This window comes from Stigmatopora argus, chromosome 21 (genome assembly GCF_051989625.1).
Source record: "Stigmatopora argus isolate UIUO_Sarg chromosome 21, RoL_Sarg_1.0, whole genome shotgun sequence".
Taxonomy (NCBI): domain Eukaryota; kingdom Metazoa; phylum Chordata; class Actinopteri; order Syngnathiformes; family Syngnathidae; genus Stigmatopora; species Stigmatopora argus.
Window position 1 is genome coordinate 2,936,421 of NC_135407.1, and position 23,838 is coordinate 2,960,258.

The 23,838-nt window shown below is 38.5% G+C and overlaps 1 protein-coding gene across 6 annotated transcripts in view; it reads right to left on the reverse strand.

Moving 5' to 3' along the window:
- LOC144066816 (uncharacterized) overlaps positions 1-23,838 on the reverse strand; it is a 127,235-nt gene that overhangs the window by 1,116 nt on the left and 102,281 nt on the right. For 3 of the 6 annotated variants that reach the window (XR_013297730.1, XR_013297728.1, XR_013297729.1), the window contains 3 exons: positions 8,521-8,582; positions 8,311-8,439; positions 848-1,945 (listed from right to left, as the gene is read on the reverse strand). The exons of 1 other annotated variant lie outside the window; for it this stretch is intronic. The gene's annotated coding sequence lies outside the window, so the exon portion shown is untranslated. Of the gene's footprint in view, positions 1-847; positions 1,946-8,310; positions 8,440-8,520; positions 8,583-23,838 lie in introns of those variants that run through there. 2 more of the 6 variants (XM_077590172.1, XM_077590170.1) reach the window with 1 other exon arrangement.

A 23,838-nucleotide genomic window follows, 5' to 3' on the forward strand; every position in this document is an offset into this window, starting at 1 on the left:
TGATGGGACTCCTCCCATCCTCAAGTGAATATTGACCCGATGCTCCTTGAAGTGAGAAGACATGTTTGGCATATTCCCCAAAGCAAACAAAAATATTATCGAGTGACCCTCCGAGCTTTGCCAGTACTCGTTCGTAATCGGGAAAATAAGGAGACAATTAAAGAGATGGCAACTGCGCTTTCAAGGGTTTGCATCATGCGTCTCCATTTCCAGGTCGACCACTCTGTCTTTGGCTGTCATAGCTGCTGACTCAACTGGCAAAAAAAATGCTCACAACTCTGCTGTGAATTGATTACGCACACAAGTCATCTGAAAACCTGGGTGGATCAATGTCAAAAATGTTTTTCCACGAGGAAACTAGAATGTGAATGGAGAAGAGGACTTTGGTCAATCTATTTTAAATGTTTTTTTTCTGTACCTTCACCACAAAGTTGATGAAGGTATGGGTTTTCTATTCGGTTCTGTACGTCGGTATCTTCATGTTCAAGATAACTCAAGAACGAATAAAGGGGTGCTAGAGTCCATCCCGGCCAATTTTGTAAAATTAGTTGTCAGCCAATCATCGACCTTTAAACTCATGAGCCTAAAATCAAATCATCTCTTTTGTTTTATATTATAAACATGCTTCAATTAAAATAATAATCCATTAAATTAGTTTATGGGTCATTGTGAATGCAATGTTTTTTGACCTTTGACCTCATGACCCTAAATTGAAATGACCTCTTTTGTTTCATATTACAAACTTATTTAATTTGGATAATAATCCCTTCCTTCGTTGTTGAATTTTCATGTTCATGAACACGAACAAACTCCTGTGACCTTTGACCTCATGACCCCAAAATTGAATCACCTCTTTATTTACTTAAATGATCCTGGACAAAACAATACTGACAAATATGCAGAAAAATAGATTAAAGAAAAAGCAATGGTTGTCACTGACATCAATAAATGTCAATGATTTTTTTATCATTGTTATTTTCTTCTTTTGCTAACAACCCATATATTCTATTTAAAAAAGAACTTATACTTGGGCTGGCAGTAAATGAAAGAAATAGTCCATTCAATCCACTTTTTTTTAACCTGGTCTACTATTCTATTTCTCCCACCGCCACACATTCGGCACAGAAATGTCACCGTCAAGACAATCGGACACCTTTTGGGATTTAAGGGTTGAAGGACTAAAAAGCAGCTCGGTGGTAGGAAGCGGGAGGTGAAAAGTTGAAGCTGAGGGTGTTTCGTAACACGTCCCTTTCAGCTCCCGCCTGAATTCTACCAGAACCGCTTCTCCCAAAAGGGAATTCTAGCTAAAAAGGTGTTAATGTGACTTTGGAAAGACATGAACGCCCACTTGCATACTATAGCGTACATTTGATGATACAGATACACACAAAAGGTCCCCTGCCTGTGCGACAATAATAGAAACAGAGTGTTTTAAATTGGCATGAGAGAGAAAGAGGACGGGGATTTACTCCTTTGGGTTTGCAGTGAATTCTCATTGGCTTTATAGCATAATTAGCTACAAGGCACAGCAACATTTAATAGTCAAATGAGGTTACAAATACGCCTCCACAATAGAACTGGCGGCATTGTTTTCATGAGCATAATTGCTATTTTTATAATGGCCGTTTGTGATTTGTGATTGGATTTTCACAAGCCGTATTTGGCTTTGTTAATGCAAATGAGAGCACAACCTTTATGCTTGGTTTGATAAATCATACTTATATAATTGAGTGACCATGGCAGCTTCAAATTTGTCTTATCAATGGGATAGAAAATAAAGTTGATTTGTTTGCAGTCATTGGATTTGAGAAACGGTCATGTGTTCTGGTGAAATGTAAAGAGCCAATGGGGAAATTAGCGTTAATGAGTCCATGTGAGGAAATTAGTTGGGGGTTATACGAGTGTCATCAAGGTCGGACAAATTTCAGGAGTCACTTTCACCAACCTAAAAAGGAAAAATATGTTGTCATAAAATATGTTCAAAATGAAGACATTTTTGTTGTTGTAAGCGTCTGGTGCACTCAAGATGAATCGATGAGACTAAAGTAAATACATGTTTTTCAAATAAATAGGAAAAGTAAATCATTATTCAACACAAATGCATTTAAAATGAAATATTTACAAATAAAAAGAAATCAATTGACCTAAAGTGCAAAACACTTAGAAAATAGAACACTAACAAGAGGAAAGAAATAACATTTAAGAAAGCAAATGAGACCAAATAAATCACAACTGCCAGAAAACAAGTCACAAGTGAGAAAATGAACTGAGTCACAAAATTCTACTGACGAGTCACAGAAAAGAAAATCGTGAGTCATAGAAAATCACGGTTCAGAAAAAAAGAGTCACTCAAAACAGCAGCATATATTTAATTTTTGTGATTTGTTTTCTTGTGGTTATTTTTTTTGTGAACTGTGATTTATATTTTTGTCTTTTGTTCACATTTTTTTTCATTTTCGTTCCTCTTTTTTTTCCTGATTGGTGCTTATTCCTACTCAACCACTGTATCATCCGCCATTGACAGCAATAGACTCCCTAGTTCAAAAAAATTGTCTGTCTATTTTCATCAAAATACACAGAGTACTAGAAAGCGTTCCTAGTATGTTTTGAAAGCGACAATTGCGAAATTAGCAAACTACTTCCGTACCGTCTCCATTCATCAACCAGCTGGTTGCTCATGGTGAAGACAATCGAAGTAGAGGACTCTTGAAAAGAGGCGAAATGATACACCAGAACATATGCATTGGTGTGTGTACACATATTGAAAATGCCTCTGATTTTCTATGTATATTTGCACATGTGCGTGCCTGTATGTATTATGCAGAGTACATCTGTCTTCACTGGGCTTAATTAGAGACGCTGTAAACAAAGTGTGTTAGCTTACATTTCCATAAGCGCATTTTGTTGATTCACTAGCGTTTGCATAAAAGTACATGACACTTGGGTCAGAGAAAATGTAATTTTTCGGCTTATTTTTCTCGGTTAACAAACAAGCGCTTCTATTTCACAACCCGTAAAAGAAAACAGCACCGTTCGACACCTTTAAACGAGATCTACAAATGAGAAAAAATGATTCATCTGCGACCCGATCCCCAATCTAGTTTCATGCAGCACGGTATTACATATTTAATGGCGACGGAGGGTAGAGGAAGTTCAGAGAAAGTTTGAGGAACAATTTCTCATTGGCTTGCCTGGAGAGATCCCAGAGTGAAGGACCCCAATAGGAGAACATGAATATTCCACTTCTGATTTACATACGCTCAGCTCTTCATCCGATTTTAGCCCGATCACCTGACATCACCGTTTGCCAATCTCGCAGACGGCTCGCGAGAACAAATGTCATGGCGGCCGTGTTTGCTCCTCCGGAAGCGCGAGCGCTAATCAATTATGTAAATAGGGGCTGTTGTCCCAGCAAAATTGAGCGGCGTCAGCACGCATGCTTGACGTTGACAAGTGGAGCTCACGGATGTTGACATTTCCTCTTCTGGATTTCACACTTAGCAAGAGGGAAACACTTCAAATGCTCGGATTATTAGAAAGTACTTGAGTCGTTACCAGGTCTGCCGTGATGGAAAATGTTATTGCCTATATGCGATATTATTCTCCAAAAAAAAGGACTGAGCCATATTTATCACTAATGTAGTGACCATATAACCTAATAAACCACCCATTCAAATGGAATAGATTTTTGAAAAATACGCAAACTGTATTAAATATACTTAATAAGATTTTTTTAAAAATCACAATGCAACACATGCCTTTTGAAAGCTATCTTAGTGTAAAATCTGAAATAGGTGACACCTAAAGCTATTGTTTTTCTCTGCCAATTAGCCCCCATCAAATATTTGATTTGATCTATTATACATTTTGTGAAAATGAACAGCAAGTCTCCAAAAAATGTTCAGAAATCAATTTCAAAACCATCAGGAAGTGCCCCAAATTACCATAAAGTGACCCTATACCAGGAATTGATTTTGACAGGACCCCAAATCAACTGGAAGTGACCCCAAATTAACAATGAAATGACACAAAAAGCCTCAAAATCAACAGAATGTGACCCAAAGTCATTGAAGTTGTAATCTTGTAGTCTTGGAAATCACCTCAAAAGCACAAAAAGGAAAGCCAAAAGCCACATTTTTCAACTATTGACCCAAAAGTCTCGTCATGTCAACGCGTTAACTTCCATTGACGGCGATAAACGTCTGATCCATGTGGAAAGCGAGGGTTGGCAGTGCACATTTGAAAGCCGGGAACAGAGGCCACAAAGCTGCTCTGATTCGATTAGGTGTCCTCAAATCAACGCAAGTTTAATAATATCTCATGTGCTGCAATTACAGCACATAATTCTCTGTTCTCTGTAGTCATAGAGACGTGCGCGTAATCGACTCGCCGACCCTCCACATAATCAACCTCAGCAGATATGAACGGTTGGTTCTCGCGCTCTTGATAACTCGGCAAAATCATCATTACAGGAAATCTCAAGTGCATAAAAAGGCAAAGGAAAGAATTTGATGAAGCTTATGTAGGAATAAATTTGACTGTGTGGCTTTAGGATACATTTACTTTTTATTATTTTGCTCATTCGTACTACAAGATAGTATGAATTTATATTTTTTGTTCAAATTTAAAAAGGAAAAAAATGATAATAATAAAAATCTAATTAAAAAATACTTGCCATTAGCTGCACTAGACTGGCATGAAACTTTATTTTTAGGTCAACAATGCCTCTAAACAAGTCGACTATCAAAATAGTTGCTAATATAATTCCATAAAACAAACTAGGCCTGAAATAGAAATCTCTAAATCCACGCTTGGGTCTAAACTTCTTGCATTTAACATTCTTTCCCACTCCAAATCTGCCTGACTATCACATACACACTCCCGCCAAAGGTCAAAACATGAATCTTCATTCCGTCAGCTTTGGACAAAGACAGAAAACAGTAGCAAAACAACGGTGAGTCAGCGCTGCTAATATGATTTGTCAGTCCCTCTGCTCTCGCTCTGACCAGATTACAGCACGGTTTCATCTGTGATTGTGGCCAAAGATTACAGAAACCTGGCAGTATTGGGCTGTACAAGGTGTAATTTCAAGTGGCTGTCGAACGGATACAGTGATTCATGCGCTTATATATCTCCACGTATAGAGCTTGTCACATACTTCACTTTGTGTGGTCACGCTATCTCCTGTGGGGAAAGAAGCGTCTGTTGCACGGCACCCTTTTACAGTGGCGGCCATCTGTCAAAACGCACGTTGTCTTGCAGCCTCTCATTAATTTGGCCACCTTAGCACTCAATATGTTAAAACAAAGGGTAGCCAAACTTGCATCATCGAAAATGGCCCACATAAGAATCTTCAATTCAGCCTGTATTCTGTTGCATTTCTCAGCTTCAACACTAGATGGATCCACTCAAACAGTATTTCTAATCAATCCAGGAATCTACAATTTTCATTCATTCATTCATTTTCGGAACTTCTTATCCTCACGAGGGGGTGCTGGAGCCTATCTCAGCTAACTACAGGCACCAGGTGCGGGACACCCTAAATAGGCGGCCGGCTAATCACAGGGCACAAGGAGACAAAGGACAACCAATCATAGCTAGGGGCAATTTAGAGTGTTCAACATGCCTACCCTGCATGTTTTTGGAAATGTGGGAGGAAACCAGAGTACCCAGAGAAAACCCACGCAAGCCCGGGATGAACATACAAACTCCACACAGTGAGGACCGACATGGGATCGAACCCTCGACCCCATAACTTTGAATCCAACGCATTAACCACTCGCCCGCCAGGCCGATTTAGAATTTCACAATTTAGTTGGAAGTATTTTTTTTATAATTATCCAAATTGATAAATAACTATCATGGTTGTGATTTTCTCAACCTTTTTTTCAGTCAGTTTCTCTTTATTCGCCAAAGTTTGTTTTCGTAGTGCAAATTAAGACATATTACAGCTGTCGAGCAATTAAAAAATGGAATTACAATTAATAACGTACAGCACATAATTCACTTCCGCTCAAACACTACTTTTTCATTTTTTAAATGCAAAAATTAATATATCTTATAATATTCTTACACCTCAGGATTGTGTTGTTGCTGATAACATCTAATCCATTTCAACTGTGGAGGCTGGCATTTAATAAACATGTTTCACTGCCATTGACAGAAGACTAGAAGTCCAACACAATTATAATTTAATATTAAATAGTATTATATTTTCCCTTTTGGACTCGTTGCAATTCTATTTCTCAGTCCTTTTTCCTTCCTCGTGTTTTCACCCCTTCAAATTTTTATCTTACACAGAAAGAAGTCTTTTATCATTGCGATACAGTAACACCCACATAATGAAGTACTAAAATGAGGAAAATCTCTCTATTCCATCCCCTTGAGCCTCCACTCACGAAAACACATCCCCCCCGATTTATCCCATCAATCCTCTCTTTTGCTTCCAATCTCCATCATTTAGCATCTCTCTTTTCTCCTTCCATTTCATCTGTAAATCCCCGTTATTGCCAATCCGGCCTTTTTGTTGTCGCTTTCACACGCTGGGCGTCCCCACCCCACCCCCCCAACTTGAGCTCCCTGGCCCACTGCTGGCTTAAGAGGAAGTTGGCAGCCTGAAAGCGTGGTCGGAATGGGGGCTGGTTGAGGTTGCCACGTCTCTCCCGGTGCCAGCGCACCCGGTTGACCCCCATATGTTGAGTGGGGGTAAACTGAAGTAATCTCCAGTGTTAGGCGAAGGCTAGAAAAAGACTGACGCCACCACCGCGTGCAAAACTGGCCTAGTTTTCCCACACGTATGAGCGCCATCGCACACTTCAAGTCCAGCCGCAGATGAAACCGTGCCTGGATGTGATATAAATCCTTTTGTTTCGACACCCCCATGTTAGCATGATTCGATAGCACGCACATGCATCAATAGAATGCGCCATTTGATCCTTTGTTTTAGCTCATCTACAGGGTGACGTCATTGCAACATGCATTATGGACTGTTAACTGAATTGTAAATGGACTGAAATACATTAAAATAATGAATAATTTGCATTGGGAAAGGAAAAGTGTAGAAAGGACTTGCGTTATATTTTAAATGTCTTACATTTTCATGAATTGATTTCACAGGAGCTTAAAGGATTGATTTTAAATGCACAAAAGACACATTTAAAGCAAGAAAGAAGAACATCATAATGCTGCTGCAATTGAGCAATCTATAATAAGCGATTATCATCTTAGTCAATTGCTATTTTGGTCATTGAATGATTTATAGATAATGTTTAGAGATTTAAAGATATTAAATGAAGATATTCTTTATCTTAATCTCCAAATTCTTTTCTTTGAGCCTCAAAACAGTAGTCTCTTTTCATCGTCATGAACGTGTTCATAATTTTAAAATATAGTACTCCATGTCCATGTGTTTAATAATAAGTGAAGTAAAATTAAAAATATAAAAGAAATAAAATAATAATTAATCATGTAAAGTTAACCCTAAAGGTTTTAAATGTTTGTTAATTTAAAAAAAGGGAAAAAAACATTTTTGGCTTTTCTTTTAAAAAAAGAAAGAAAATAACAAAATGTAAATATTCTTTGTTTTCTGTAGCCTAGTTTTCTGTACATGTTTACATTTTAGTTAGCCCAACAGTAAACAACGTAACCTAAAATGAGCCAATCACTCGCAAAAATAGTCAGTAAATAGTCGACTATCAAAATAATACTCTGTGGTAACACCGAGAAAACAAGAAAACTAAGTCGTTAAATCGCAGCTATTCATTAAAACATGTTGAAGAAATACAACATTCAACACAAAACCTCAATACATGCCCACTAAGTGGCTACCATTGCCGTCAAGAGGTGTCCAATCCATTCCAACGATTGGACGTCTATCGCCACCCATGCCAACAAAGTACAATCTAATTGCATGCACACCCGACTGAGAGTTGAGTGGCATGACTGCGGCATGTGAAAATGGACCCATGAATAATGGATTCACCCCCAATGCTATATTTAATCCCCCACCCACCCCCTGCGAGCTGACCTCATGTGGCAACGATACGCACGAAACGCGTCGCCATCCCTTCGCGGGTTTCGAATAAGCTGTAAAGACGCGCAGCTCTCCATTTTGCCACCCTGACAAGAGTTTCATATTCCAGACAGTGCGCACTTCCCTCTGCAGTGGAGAGATAACGGCGCGGCCAAACACTATAATCAACGAGCCAGAGAGGTCATTGGCTCACCTAGCAACACAGCGGCAGAAAAATGCTTATCTCTGCCTATCAGCATGTCAAGCACCCTCACCTCCACCTCATGCCGCTCTCCTACCTGGCTGCCACGCACTTTTACTCAAAGACCCTCGCCCTAGCATCCTTCTCCTGGTCGCCCGGAGGTAGAATGACGTGAAAACCAATCCTCCGCAGGTCTTTGGGTGTTTTATTCAGCTCCACTACAAAGCTGAAAGGGTGAGAGTGGGGTCAGAAAATACTTGATTTCTTGAAAAAGTGAAGTACGGGCGTCATTTGATGTAGAACCTACTGGTAAATTTGGGAATAAGTAATCTTCTGTTTACAAGTGGAATGAGGAATTCACCTTAGAACCTAGAACCGGGAAAAAAATATAACAAGGTTTTGAGGATTAAAATTCAAATGGAGGATTGTATTGAACAGGAGTGAACATTATTTTGTAGAAATATGCAATTGTTAGTGTGACACCATTAAACAGATAAGGAAAAAATAATTGTACAGGTACGTAATTTATGGAAGGGAATTTGTACCTGTCTTTTACTAGTGAAAATTCAGTCTTAAAAAATGAACTTGTGAAAAATATCATCTGAAAAAAAATCCTTAACGAAAACGTCAGTCAGGAAAAAAAATCGATCGCGAAAAATGTAATCATGATAATTGTGTGACCAGGGAGAACTCATCAGAAAAAAGTATATAGGTCACATATTTAGGTGGAATTCTTTTATTTATTAGAAACCAATAACAAACATTATATGTATTTTATGTATTAGTATTAGTAAAATAGGGAACAAAAGACAAAATAGGCACCTGTTATGGTAGCATATTAACAGTTTTGGGGATAACTATAGCCTAAAAAACACAACATAAGCCATATGTGTCAAAGTGGCGGCCCGGGGGCCAAATCTGGCCCGCCGCATCATTTTGTGTGGTCCGGGAAAGTAAATCATGAGTACCGACTTTCTGTTTTAGGATAAAATTAATATGAAGAGTATAGATGTATATTAAATTTCCTGATTTTCCCCCTTTTAAATCAATAATTGTAATTTTTTAATCAATTTTTTTCTCAGTTTTTAGTTCAAAAATCATTTTGTAAAATCTAAAAATATATAAAAAAAGCTAAAATAAACATTGTTTTAGATCTATAAAAAACTGAATATTCAAGGCTTTTAATCCAGTTCTTTTAATCCATTTATATACAAAAAAAATCTAAATATTATATCTAAAATGGTCCGGCCCACGTGAAATCAAGTTGAGGTTAAAGCGGCGCGCGAACCAACCCGAGTCTGACACCCTTGACATAAGTTGTTGGCGGTCAGAGTGAAAAAAATAAAAAAGACATAAATATATATAAGTTGCACCGAAACAACTTATGGAAAAAAAAGTGCCATTTATAGTACAGAAACTAAACTACTTTGTTCCACCATATTATACTTTAAGATCCATTTTAGTAAGTCCAATACTTTGTCATCTTTGGTGGCTCTACTGTTAATGTGCAATTCTAAAAATGGAACAATTAGAGAGGTAACTGTTAACTTGGTAAATCTGTGGAACAGCAGACAAGTTGTCAGTGGAGGCTCCCTAAGTGAGATGTGCAACGTGGCAGTCATCTACATGGATGCTGAGCATTTGTCATCCATCAACAGGAGAGGACAGCATGCTGACATCACCTCATGGGGGCTGTCAATGTCATTATTTCCCTCTCTGTCTGTCTCCCGCGCTGACTTCCCATCTTTCATCCCATCTCGGGCCCGGCACTGACCTAAATACCTCCCACAGCATGTGATGGCTTTACGTAACGGGTCGGCCGAGGGTGGAGACCATCACAAACAGGCGCAAAAGTTGAATTTCCCATCACGCCGCACACGGGACGCCAATGTGGGGATGTTTGAGAAGGAACTACAAGTAATCTTCCATGAATATTTTATCCCCGCGGTAGCCGGCCGTTTTAATTATCGGCCCCTCCCCGGCCCCGGGTGAGGTCTACCCCAGGTAAATTAGCTTCGGCAAACACCTCGTCTTCAACCCAGCCAAATTCAATATGATGTCAAATAGAGATCAGCAGCCAGCCAGCGCACACAAAGCCGACATTGTGCTACGTGGGGACTGTTGCGCTCGACAAGATGTTCAGATAAGCGTCGAAAATGCTGAATTTTTACTTTAGATAGGCGTCTAATGTATTCAAACTGGGAGAGCTGACAATGTGCGGGTGCTGGAGCCTATCCCAGTCAACTATGGGCAGCAGGCGGAGGACACCCTGAATTGGGTGACAGCCAATCGCAGGGCACAAGAAGACAAAGGACAACCACACATGCTCACACTCATACCGAGCAGCAATTTAGAGAGCTCAGCCAGCCTGCGCTGCATGTAGTTGTTTTTATTTACGTTTTTTTTTTTAGGGCAAAATCTGGAGTAACCAGAAAAAAGCCACGCAGGCCCGGGGAAAACATGCAAATGCCACACAAGAAGGTTGGAACTCACTGAGGTGACTTAAATACTTTTAAATCTTATTATAATGACTTCTAGATTTACTTAGATACTCCTAAATGACCTGGAGTAAAACAAATGAAATAATTATTCAATAAGTTTTCTAAAAACTCTAATATGCACTCATGCACTGTCTAAAAGTGACCTGCGCTTAAATTCACTTAAATATCTCCTAAAGGTAAGCTGAACATTTCTATATTTAGTCAAATACACATAATTGACCTAAATACTTTTTATTTAAATATTATTTATTTGTCTACTTGTTTGTTGTTGTTATTTATACACTTTGTGGTGAAAGCTTTAAATGTCATTATACTTGTATAATGACAATAAAAACATTCAATTGAATTCAAAACAGTCATACCTGTAAAAGTTATCTAAATACACTCATTAAAAGTAACCAAAATGTTCTTAAAACTGCAAAAATACATTCTTACATAAAGATTTATTTTGTGCTTATGATAATAATTTGGAAATTGCCAATCAGGTTGTAAACAATTGACAAATGCATTGGACCCCACACCTAGTTAAAAGGGATCATCCATTATTTTCCACCTTTTGACCTGCCCACACGGATGTGTCTGCTTGCTCTTCTTTCCTAAACTAAGACGCAAGCACAAACCTCAATATTTCCCTTTTTGTGCTCTCCCAGGAGTGATCATGTGCGCCTCTCCCCCAAGCGCCGCGACTACATTTAGACCTACTAATGAGCTGCTCCCTGGTTTTCCTCCAACTCTGCTACAGTTCTAATCACAAGGACATCCAGAGTGTGATCTACAGAGACCCGCCTGCTTGGCACTTGATTACCATAATCAGGGCTCATAAGACAGGTATTTAATTAGCCACCCCGAAGAACAGGGCTCACTGAATTAAAAAAAAAAAATACAGGGAAAATTCATTCATTACAACATAGACCTTTTGAAGAGGGCAGAGAGGTGAACATTGTTGTGGCTTTTATTTCTATAGTTAGAATTCTTTTCTCAGATGACCCTTTGTGACAAAGTTTAGTAGAAAGTTCGTTTTTAATAATCAGTGACAAAAAGAAATTCTCACATTGCCATAATGCGATGACCTCGGATTGGACGTCTATTACTGGTGGATTTCCATGAATTTACAACTATAAGACGTCTAGCGCTGTCAAAGCAGAGAATTAGCTAAATAATTAATTTTGATCTTCCTCTGGCCAGGATGCACCCTCCCACGAATTAGTGGATCACTACGAAAGGTCCGATTCAGTTGAAATAGGAAATTGGCAGCAAATAAATGTGCTTTCTTTTACTCGTAGCCCTCCTAGTTCCAATGGATTATAGTAAGTATGCAGTAATCTAGTTTTAAATTGTTATTTATAATATATAAGTGATATCAGTACATTACACCAAAAATTATATCAGTGCATTACTAAAATAGTTTACTATTAGGGAGTATTTTAGTAGATATGCAAGTATTTAGATGATTTTTAGGAAGTGTTTAGGTAAATTTTATGAGAATTTGAGTAATTCTAGGAGTACTCAGATTATTTTGAGGAAGTATTTCAGTAGATTAAGAGTAAATCACACTTAAGAGAGTCAATGAATACATTTAAGGGTAGTTAGATTATTAAGGAATATGTAGTGCATAAGATTTTAGGTGACTTTCAGGCATTTCTGGGAACATGTATTAGAGTAAGTATGCAGTAATTTAGTCTTAAAAAATGTTGGTATCGTAAATTACACGGAAAATTATATCAGTACATTACTAAAATAGTTTACGTTTAGGGAGTAGTTTAGTAGATATGCGAGTATTTAGATGATTTTTAGCTATTTTTATGAGAATGAGTAATTCTAGGAGTACTCAGATTATTTTGAGGAAGTATTTCAGTAGATTAAGAGTAAATCACACTTAAAAGAGTCAATGAATACATTTAAGGGTATTTAGATTATTAAGGAATATGTATTGCATAAGATCTTAGGTAACTTTTTAGACATATCTGAGAAAACTGAAATAATTAATAAGAACACAGATAAGAGGTCCTCGGTCCTTAGAATAAATACAGAGGGAATTAAGTAGATTTGAGAATATTTCAGTTACTTTTAGGGTGTATTTTGGAACATCTAGCAGTATTTAGATAGCATTTCAGTACATTTGAATGCAGTTCACACAGGCAGGAGTACTTGAGTACATTGATCTGGGCCCCATTTTGAAATCACTGACAAAGATGATTGGACAGAAAGTTTGCAAAGGGAAGAAGATGAAAGAATATTTCGGTGGGGGGTAAAACGGCAATAAAGGATTTGTAAATGCAAATGAGTTTGTTGATGTAAATTAGAATGAATAGATGCGCCTTGTTATCCTCGCCTGCATCTCTTACTCAAAGTTTGTATGTGCGGCGTGTGATTAGAAAAAAAAAGGGTGCCTCTGGGAGGAATGTATATATTATTTAAAACTATTTGCTGGGCAGGAGAGAAGCAGTGTGGGTCTGGGATACCAAACGATTTATTTTTGCAGTCCAAAAATATGGCATTGCAGTCCACAGCAGGGAACGAGAAAGAAAGCATTCAAGGAAGCTGACTGACAATTATCCATGAGCGGATGACGAGTGTGTAACATCTGTTCTAATCATGCGTGATTTCTTGCGATGGGGGACACCGCGCCAATCAGTGAGTCTTGTTTACACAAAATGGAGGCAGTTCAGTCGGGGATTGAGATACCTGACATTACTGGACGACCGTTAGGCTTGCCGTGGTTGCCATCCATTCGGAAGCGCTTAAAATTATGATGCCATATTCATTATCATTTTCAGGAGCGAAACACCTGAAGATGGAAAATGTCATTTCTGGAGGAATTTGTGGTAGAAAAACTGGTCACTTTCTATTGATTTTGTGGCAATTCTAGGTTAATTCCTTTGGATTTTGGGGCAATTCTAGGTCATGTCATTTTTATTTTAGGTAACCTCCTGCTAATTCTCGTTTTTCCGGGTCGCTTTTCCATACCTGTCAACCTCTGCCGATAACTGCCCTTATAAATGATTATGATTCCCCTTACAAACCCCCAAAAAACCTTACAAACACCGTACGACTCGTACTTATTTATAGAACCACTGTAGAGAGCATCCTGGCGTACGGCATCACAGTGTGGTACGCTGGAAGCAGGGCGGCAGACAAAAAGGCCATGCAGAAAGTGATTAACACTGCCCAGAGGATTGTCGGCTGCTCTCTGCCCTCACTTGAAGACATTGCCAGCCCGCGTTACCTCAGCAGAGCCAAGCACATCATAGGGGACCCTTACCACCCTGGTCACAATCTGTTCCAGCTGCTGCCCTCTGGCAGACGCTATAGGTCCCACAAAGCTCGGACAAATAGGCTTAAGGACAGTTTTTTCCCCACATCCATCAGACATCTAAACTCGCGCTAACATACACACATTTCCTTCTGTGGCATATGAATAGATGTTTGGTTTGTGATCTGCCTCCTACTAGCTGACTTGAAGGTAAGTGGCAGACAGTGTGCGGTAATCGAGAGGTAAGCGACCTGTATGTAATCGAGAGGTAAGCGACCTGTTTCCACAACAGCGGAATGACAAATTACAAGTCCGTAACTTACACTTATTTAGGTCTTTTGCCGATTAAAACGTAGCTTATGGAGAAGCACCATCAATTTCGTCACACGCAGTTTCTGCGTGTGATGACAAGTAGGCTTTTTGTGTTGTGGTAATGACGACATGGCCTATGTCCGATTATTATTATTATTATTATTATTATTTCTAGTGCCCACCAAATAGTTTTTGTTTGCTTTTATATGACGGGCTTCCACAACTCAGTCTGGTCGAGCCCAACGGCCTGACCAGGCTAGCCTCACAGCGGGTGCTTTGCCTGCAGGGGTGTCAGCTGCTCCGGCACCCCCGCTGTTTTACTGGAGTGGCTTCATTAAAATGAGAGATATGCTCCAATGCCTATGTCACTTTGATTATTTGTTTCGATTCTACTCGCCGTCCCCGCGGCACCAGCTTTGCAAGTGACCCGTGACCTTCGCGGGTGCAGAACTCAACACGTTTCAACAGATCGTCAACAGATTTTTTTTGCCCAGACTAATGACTATTATTTTCCTACCAATTTAATAGAACATTTAAGTATACAGATTTCAAAGCATTGTAATGTCCTACACTTGTGGGAATTGGGATGTTCAAACAAAATCAAGTCATGTACGGGTGGTAAAATAATTCTATATAAGTAATACGACTATGTTGTGGGTCAAGATAACACATTGTAAGGTCACAATCCTGTAATTTTGCTGGTCAAATTGTTAAATGATATGGCTGCTACATTTATATTTTATTCATGAAAAATGAAAAAAACAAATAAGGCTATTTATGATGAGAATTGGGAGAAGTAAAAAGTTAACTTAAACTCTGGTAAAGAATAAAAATAAAAATAAGAACTTTTCTTTATGGTAATTTGGTCATGTTGCCATTGAAACTCACACTTAAATTTTACAGTGGTGCTTTGAAGATTATTAATTTGAACAATGATAACAAAAAATAGAATAACATACTTCAAAATTAAAAAACATTTTTTACTATTTGGGCCACAAAAGATCAAGAAAACTAGGCAATTCTAGTTAATTAAAATAAAATATGAAAAAAAGGTACAAAGAAAAATAAGAAAACGTTAAACGTCAAAAAATATGACTTAAACAATAAACTAGACCAACAACAAAAATGAGGAAAACTGCCACATCACCAACTGAATTTAAAAAAAAAATCATTTTTACTGTTTAAACTGCCCATTGACAGTGATAGACAAACCAGCACTGCTTTAAAAACAAACTGTTACAATAAACAACCTTCCAACTATTCTGGCAGCTTCAATATTATATCATGAATTAATATTGCCCCCCTCCCATTCAAAATGGACTAGACATCTATCTCCGTCAATGGTTTTGAATGACTTAAGCTCCGGATCAGTGCTGAAATGGATCATCCACATGATGACATGCCCATTTGTGTGCTTGACGGTCTCAGCTGGCATCATACCAGCCTGGTCTCGACCCCCGCGGCGGCAACTACAGCGCGTATTCGCTCACTGCAAAATACATTGACACGATGGGGGATTTTGCCGGCGCTAAACCCGCAAGCCCTGTCCCGCTGACTTCCACCTCAGCAGTAGCCTACATGGGTTAATGGGTTGGCGGTAGGAGCCGACCACACCAGAATAAGGCCTTTGCTACTAATTGCGCCAGGGAAAGATTTATCTTAAATTGCCGGAGAATAAGCCCACGGCTGAGGCGGTTGGGGGTCCTTGGCCGAATAAGACGAGGCGGTTGGGGAATCATGGACCATCTAGTCGTTTTCAGTGCTGCTTTTTTTGCAAAAAAATGCTGATTCAGCTGTTAGTCCTGACATAATATTGTCGTTCCTGAATATTTTACACCGAAATAATTCCACTTTAAAGTTGGACACGTGAATACGATTTCATAATAAATACACTTCTTGATAATTGTACTTGTGTAGAGGCAGTGGCGGTCCGTGTATTTTCTAGTAGCGCCTTCAATTCAAAAGCCTTTATTGGCATCATACACAGCTGCTTATAAAGAAATTCAGCTATCGGAATCAATCCAACCCTCAAAAACTATTTTATGGCTATAAAACCTCTACTGCAGCTACAGCTGCGACACAAAAAAAAATCATCAATAACAACCTCATACAATTGAAATATTATTTAGGAATATAGCCATATTTTACTCACCAGAAATCCTTTTTAACTGTACACAATATCCATCCTCCTTTATTTCCTCTTTTCTATCGCCACCGAAGCTAATGCTGAAAGCGAAGCCAGTCCTGTCATATTTCTGGCATACGTTTTTATTCGATTTAGTGCTGAAAATGTTCGTTCCCAGTTGTGACAGGCTTGCTTGCTTTGGAGATGTTGGACCTTTCTTAATGATAACCATCTTTTTTTTTCTCGAAAAGTCCGTCTTGAAAATGGCTTTGACAGTAAATCTGCAAACAAATCATTTTTTCTCCTTCAGCCATTGCGGGTTGACAAAACCGCTATTAAATCAACACAACAATATATTTGCTTGTGCAGCTCGCTCCAGATACAGTTTGGCAGCTCTGGCTAGTCCACTCTATCACTAGCCAATCATAGTTGGTGAAAGTGATGACGTATCCCTACGCCTGCGAGAAGGAAATGACGTATCCCCACGCCTGCGAGAAAGCCTTGGTGTCACCAAATCGAATTCTGATTGGTTGAAGCAATAGTATTATCGACACTTGTTTAATGCAGCAGAGCCTTCAGAACTGATTGTGAAGGCTTTGAGGCAGATTTCTGACCCTGGCAACAAATAATGGCTGAAATGTGATTGGTTAAATGCTTCAATATGAAAACACACATCTGGAAGCAGTGCAACCAGGGGGAAAAGCAATGAAAGGAAGCTAACAGACAATTTGGAATTATCCAATATTCATGGACAAAATATAATTAACATCCGTCTGTGATTCAGATATTTCTTAGGCCAGCAGAGAAGGCCTTGAAGGCCCTGATGGCACACCACTGTGTAGAGGTGATCCTACTAGATGTCCAATCCATTTAAAGTTGGAGGCAAGACACAGAATGCCATTTTTGTGCCGTATCTGTACCGATACCATTATCGTGGCAACACTAATATTTATTTAGGTTAGCCAGCAAAATGGCCCTCCGCCGGAAGGCGTAACTACAAGATCTCTGTGATGCTGCTAATGAAGCGCTAACGAGATGAGTTCCATCCTAATGTGGTGGAAAAAATGTATGCTTTTAGACGCCTGCGGGATTAACCCACGGTTGGATGCCCCCTCGAGTCGGGGCGTGAGAGAAGAAGATGGAAAGTATGAGGGAAAGAAAAGGTGAAAACAAAGAGTGGCATGCAAAATTTCGCCCCGTGTCGGCCCAATGCTGTGTTTTGTACTAATGACTGTAAAACACGCGTAGGCGGAAGAAGTGTTGCCATCTTGATAGGAAACAAATAATGAGGCAGTTGTTGCGCTCACACTCGACACCCACTCTCTGCTTCTGAATAACAAAAAGAAGCTAAAGTGCAATCTTCTGCCTTTTTTTTGTCTTTCAACCTCTCTCAGGTTCACTTCAAGCATCCTATCACCATTTTATTCAATGCACTCAAAGATGAAAGAGGTCTTTTATTTCCCCAAATCCAATACCGGGAGGGTTCATTTCAGATGTTTCATCACCCCCACATCGGCACCAGGAAGATTACTGATCAATGGAGTCAATTACAACTGGATTTTCATCATTTCCTCCTATTGAAGATGAATCTATAGCCGTAATGACTTGTTCACTACCAATGATGGCGATGGTCAGCCAATCCATTTTTAATGTTTTAAAGAGTGAATAAGACTCATTGTCAGGCAAAATGGCTTCGACGTCTATCACCGTCAATGGCAGCCAATGAGGGAGAATGCATATCATCATAACAAGTTCAGCATAACTAGAAATTTAGTTTTTGCGCAAAATTTAGATTGGAAGGTTGTCACAGTATGAAAAACTATTTTTTTTTTAAAAGACATTAAGGCATTTAAGTGAGAGCAAAAAAAGGCCAAAATGGGTTTGATGTCTAACAACATCGATGGAACTGAAAATGATCATCGACTTCCTTGAAAAAAAATGGAATTAATACAGTTAGTGTTTTCTTTCGTCCAGTTCCCATTCCATTTTTAGACTTGCATTCTTTTTGACACTTCTAATTGGAAGGGTAGAAATTCACCACGGACGTCACCCTCATATTCACTGACGTGCTAAGCCGGGCTTTTTGACAGGCAGTGTGAAAATAGCTCAACTTCACCTTTTTTTTCAATCTGTGCAGGTAATACTAAACTCTACCAAACCGAAACACATATTCCAATGACTTCCCTACTGTACACTCTTCTATTTTTCTTTTTAACCCAACTCATTCCTGGTGTTTTTCCCCCCCGAGCATAGCCAGCAAAAGATTGGAGTTGACATTGAATTGAGACTTCCTGTCTGTCTCTTCTATATGCTGGCGTGTGTTTTGATGCCGACGCTGCAGGGACCCCTCATTACAGGTGTTTGGATAAGATAGCATGACAATATGAGTGACGCCAATGCGAAAATGCTTGTTTTTTGTTTTTTTTCCCCTCCCAAACTCTGGAAATGTGAGTCCCGGGTCTATTTTTTGATAATACGCTCAGGTTCATGCAGAGTTCAAGCATCTTCCTGTTGATTTGGACTAATCTCCCACACGTCTCCTTCATCCTCAAGACATTAGCGGCTTATAAAATTAAAAAAACGCAAACTGGGTTTTTTTGGATCTTTTAATAGCTGGCATCGGGGGAACTTTGTTCGACAAATTAAAATGCTTCAGCACAATGCTAGTGGAAAATATTTCTGAAATGATACGTGCTTTTCTGGGAAAGGTGAATGTTGCCATCTTGAAAAAAATGCATTCATTTAATGTCAAAATGTAAAGAAAATACAGTTTAATCCTTGATAACTATAGTTTTATTCAAGGCGGGGGGTTATATGAAAATGATAATAGTAATAACACGAAAAAGGAATACAAACAAATTGGAAATAGATCATAGAAAAAAGTAGAGCAATTAAACAAATTAAAATATGAAATCAAAGGGAAAATATCAATGAGAAATGTATTGATAAATTATTTCTGTTAGATTTTTTAGATCTATTAAGTATTCATTTGAGATTTTTATATACATCTCCATTGTTGAATTTTCTACATTTACTTGATCTCTTTTTTTTATTTTAGGGCACTAGAATATACTGATTTGTTTTAAATTTTAAATGGCATTTAATTAGTCTTAAATCAGCATAAGGACATCCACAGCATAGAAATCGTTGGAACTTTACAAGTTATTTTTTTTATGGCCATGCATAAGTTTGACCAAAAATGATGCCTTTGCATGATTTCCATTTTTTTCCTTCTTTGTCCAAATTCCAATGCACAGCACAACACTGTCCATCCCCAGTTTGATGTTGCTGTCCTCCCCTGTTTGTGTTCATCCCACTTTCATCCTGCTTCATGTCCACGCACGCATCCGTCCATTCAGCTCCTCGGAGGGAGCGCTTTGAGCTTCTCCCTCAGCGCTTCTGTCTTTCTCCAGCTGATCTGGATTCTTGCGGACTCTTTGAATGGGATCGGCTATGTCATTTCTATATTTCAAAACGTATACGCTTGAAATCCTCGGCTCAATCAGGTCTCGCAGACGTGAGAAGGGGAGACCCCAGGGATACTTTGGGACCAAAAAAAGCTTTTTTTCCTTACATGTCCACTCATCTTTTGTCAGAACCCAATGCCACTTTTCTCAAATGCCGCACTAGTACTTTGTAGGTAACCTTAAAAGGGGAGTTTTTTTTGCAAAAGTTCGTCCATCTTTTTTTCCCCTCCCTGTTTACTTTGCTGTTTATTGAATGGGTTTTGTCATATCCTACTTTCCACAACTTTGTGCTTTGTCTCTAAGCTCTTTGTGAATAATCAATGTCTAGGAACTAGATTTTGAAGGTCTTGTCACTGTCTCGACTCAAATTTTGCACTCAGACAAACCGGTAAAAAACATGTCCTGATCTATGGTGTTCAAAAATGCCAATGGGAAATGGTGAGGAAAATTACATATATATATATATATATATATATATATATATATATATATATATATATATATATATATATATATATATATATATATATATATATTATGTATAGCTTTAAATTAGGGATATGCAAACTTTTTTTTATCTAAGCACCACTATTAAAAAAAGTCAAAGGATGCAAACTTGAAATCCTACCGATCACTATATTTTTAGTGACCCTAACTGTGTGAAAAAAAATTGGGTTTATTCTATTTAGGTATTTTTATGTTTAACTGTTAACACATGGATTGGCATGGACAGTAATAGACGTCCAATCCATTTTTGATGAATTGAATTGAATGCTTTTATTATCATTATACAAGTATAATGAGATTTAAAGCTTTCACTACAAAGAGCAGAATGCAATCGGGAAAATTGAATCATATACATTTCCATTCAAATTGAATCAAACGTCAATCGCCGTCATTGGCAGTCAACATTTTACCTCAATTCCAGCCTCCCCCAGTGTTTACTATATATTTACACTCCTCACACAATCGTCGCAAAAAAATGATAAAACGTCATGCAAAACACAAGAAAGAAATTCTACAGTTTCCTACAGTCGATTCCAACATGTCAGGTTTTCAACCCTCAGCTAATAGAAATCCACTGCTAACATTGGAATGAATGTAGGCCAAACTCAAACTTCTTCTGCGGGCCCGTATTCCATAATGTTTTCATAATTTGCTCCAAACCAATAAAACCTAAGCCTATTTGGACACCTCTGCCTTAAACCATCAAGAAAGAGAGATCCATACTTATGAGGAGACTAAAATGCAAACAATAACCAGCAAAACATAAGTAAATATTATAACTACAATCCACAATAACAGGCATGAGTAATATCATCATTTTAGATCATTAAAAATATATATGAAACAATGTCTCATGACCACGCAGTGCCTTTTCTAACAGTTTCTTCACACAGAAAAAAAGTATTTTCTTTTCTGTCTCCCACATGTTGTCCTTCACGTATTGTCCTCGCAGCTGCACAAGCAAGTTGTTGCTAATTGCTGTTTGCCGATAGCTCACGATGAATGCGACGCGAGGCGATCGTTGCTCAAGTGGAAGCAGGTGGACTTGGAAGCGTAAACAAACGGACTTAACTCACTTCCAAACAAGCAAGAAAAAAACTAAACTGACAGCATCGACGAGCTTCAGCCAAAATAGTCAATGAATGACTTGGCTGTGTTTACACCGGAGACCAGATGGTTGCACTTTTGCGTCGTCATGGTGACCACGACAACATCCCTGTTGATGTGGGTGGATTTGGAGGGAAATACTCCCTAATTGAGAGGTGTGTTTATCTGTGAATATGAATATTGTTGCACCGATACCATTTTTTGCTCCAAATACTGTTACTAACTGCATATTTATTTGACTGTAAAGTAATGGCTATCATGGTTGGATAACAACTGCTTAATTAATTTCCTGCCACTATCACCTTAGGGGGGAATTTATTGAATCCGAAAGACTGGACTTTTGTTTGTAAAATAAATTAAAGAAGTGCAAAGCACAGTTTTAATCCAATTTCGCTGTTAGCCAAGAAACTAGAATATCCAGTCGAGTAACCAGAAGTGATTTAAACAAAGACGGTCTTTTTCTCGTGCCAGCACTCTCAACCATTTTTCTTCATTGCCATGTCCAACGTTTTAGTTAGTTTTTCCCCCCAAATATTTGATCGTTTTGCTTTTTTTGTTGTTGTTTTGATTAAAACATTTTACTTAAAACTGCTTTGACCAAGTGACATGTTGCTAATGAAGAATTGGTAGCAATGACATTAAAGCTGAACAAAACCCTGACTCAGGCATTGCCAAAAATGCACCGGTTAAAAGAAATGCTTTCAGATGATAAATTATTCGTTATTCAATCACTATGGTTGCTTGTAGAGGGGAGAAGTGTAAAGGTAAGATATTTACGATTCAGTAGGCGGCTGAGATGAAGCCCAAGATACTTCTGTGTCCTGTGTCTGAACTTTCATTCTTGTTCGCTCATTCAATTGCACCGTCTTGCGGTAATTTTGCATCTGGTTTGGACTTTTATAGTCAAATCTCCCTGGAATCATGTTATCCGTGACTTACTTATTCCTCTCTATCACTTTCAATTTCATATACATCATCATCACACGCCAACTACTGATTTTCATTGATTTCTTTGCATCATGTGACCTGTGTTGCAATCCTTACCTTTGATTACCGTATTATCCGCACTCTAAGTCACAACTAAAAGACTTCAATTTTCTTAAAAGCTGGCATTGGGCCTTGTGATTCAGTGCACCTTGTATATGGAACAAATTTTAAGATTAACACATTTATTGAAAGTGCCCCTTATACTCCATTGTGCCTTATAGTGCGGAAAATATCGGTTTCAACTTGCAGAGGCTAACTTTCAAAAATATTTTTCTTGTGCAATTACAATTGTTATGGATCTGTGTGAGTCCTGATAGTTTATTTTTAATGCTCTTAAACAAGATTCAATCATATAGTGTTACTTTAAGATGCTAGATGCCCAATCCACTTGAAGTGGGTGGAATGGCAAACATTCATTCGCTGCCATCGGTGACGCTATAACACAAATAAAAGTGTTTTTTGACTCCACCCCACTATAAAACTACTACGCGTGTCTGCGACCTTTAGTCTGCAGGCCACAAAGGCAAAGCCATTCATGGACCATTTGATTTTGATTTGAAAAAATCACTCATATAAAGAAGCCATGTGGGAAAAGGCCATGCGGTGCACACCCAACTTCATAAAATAAAGTGCTGCAACGTTACATAGAAAGCTGGCCCTGGGGATTTTCTCGCGCGCTGAACAAAATCCACCTGAAATGCAGGTTGTCGTCAGATAACTGCGGTGTCTGCAGTTAGTCCAATTGCGGTCTGCTACGCGGCTGTTTTTTTGTGTATCAGTGCACGCAATCTGCTTTCAATTGAATTTGATGTAGAAGACAATCTATAACTTACAATCTACTAAATAGCTTTGTTTTTTCAGATTAAAATGCTCAATAGTTGAATAAGTCATGGTCACGTTTTACTCGATAAAAAAGGGAAACACAAAGGTTTTAGTTGACATAAGGTCAGTTTACTCTAGTTTTAGTCAACAAAAACACTTAAGAGTTAGTCTCTTTTTTGTGTTGTTTCCATAATGAATAAATATCATTAGTATAATATAAAAATAAGGGAATCTAGAGTTGTAACTCATCCCTGTATTTCCAGTCTAAGGCATAAACGAAGTTGGGAAAGGGGTTTCACTTTGAATATAATGGAAAATACAAATGATTTTTGCCAAGGGCAAGATGATTTTACAAAGTACATGTAGTATAAAAGGCTACGCTTTTTTCCTGCTGTGACTTTGCGCTGAACCCTCAATCATTCGCCTCTTCCGGGCAAAGCTCTATTTCTTCCCCTAGGTGAACGCCGTCTTCCATCTTACCTTTGACTTACTTTTGACAATTCCATAATCCTTCTAACCCGTTCCCCCTAGCCTCCATCACTTT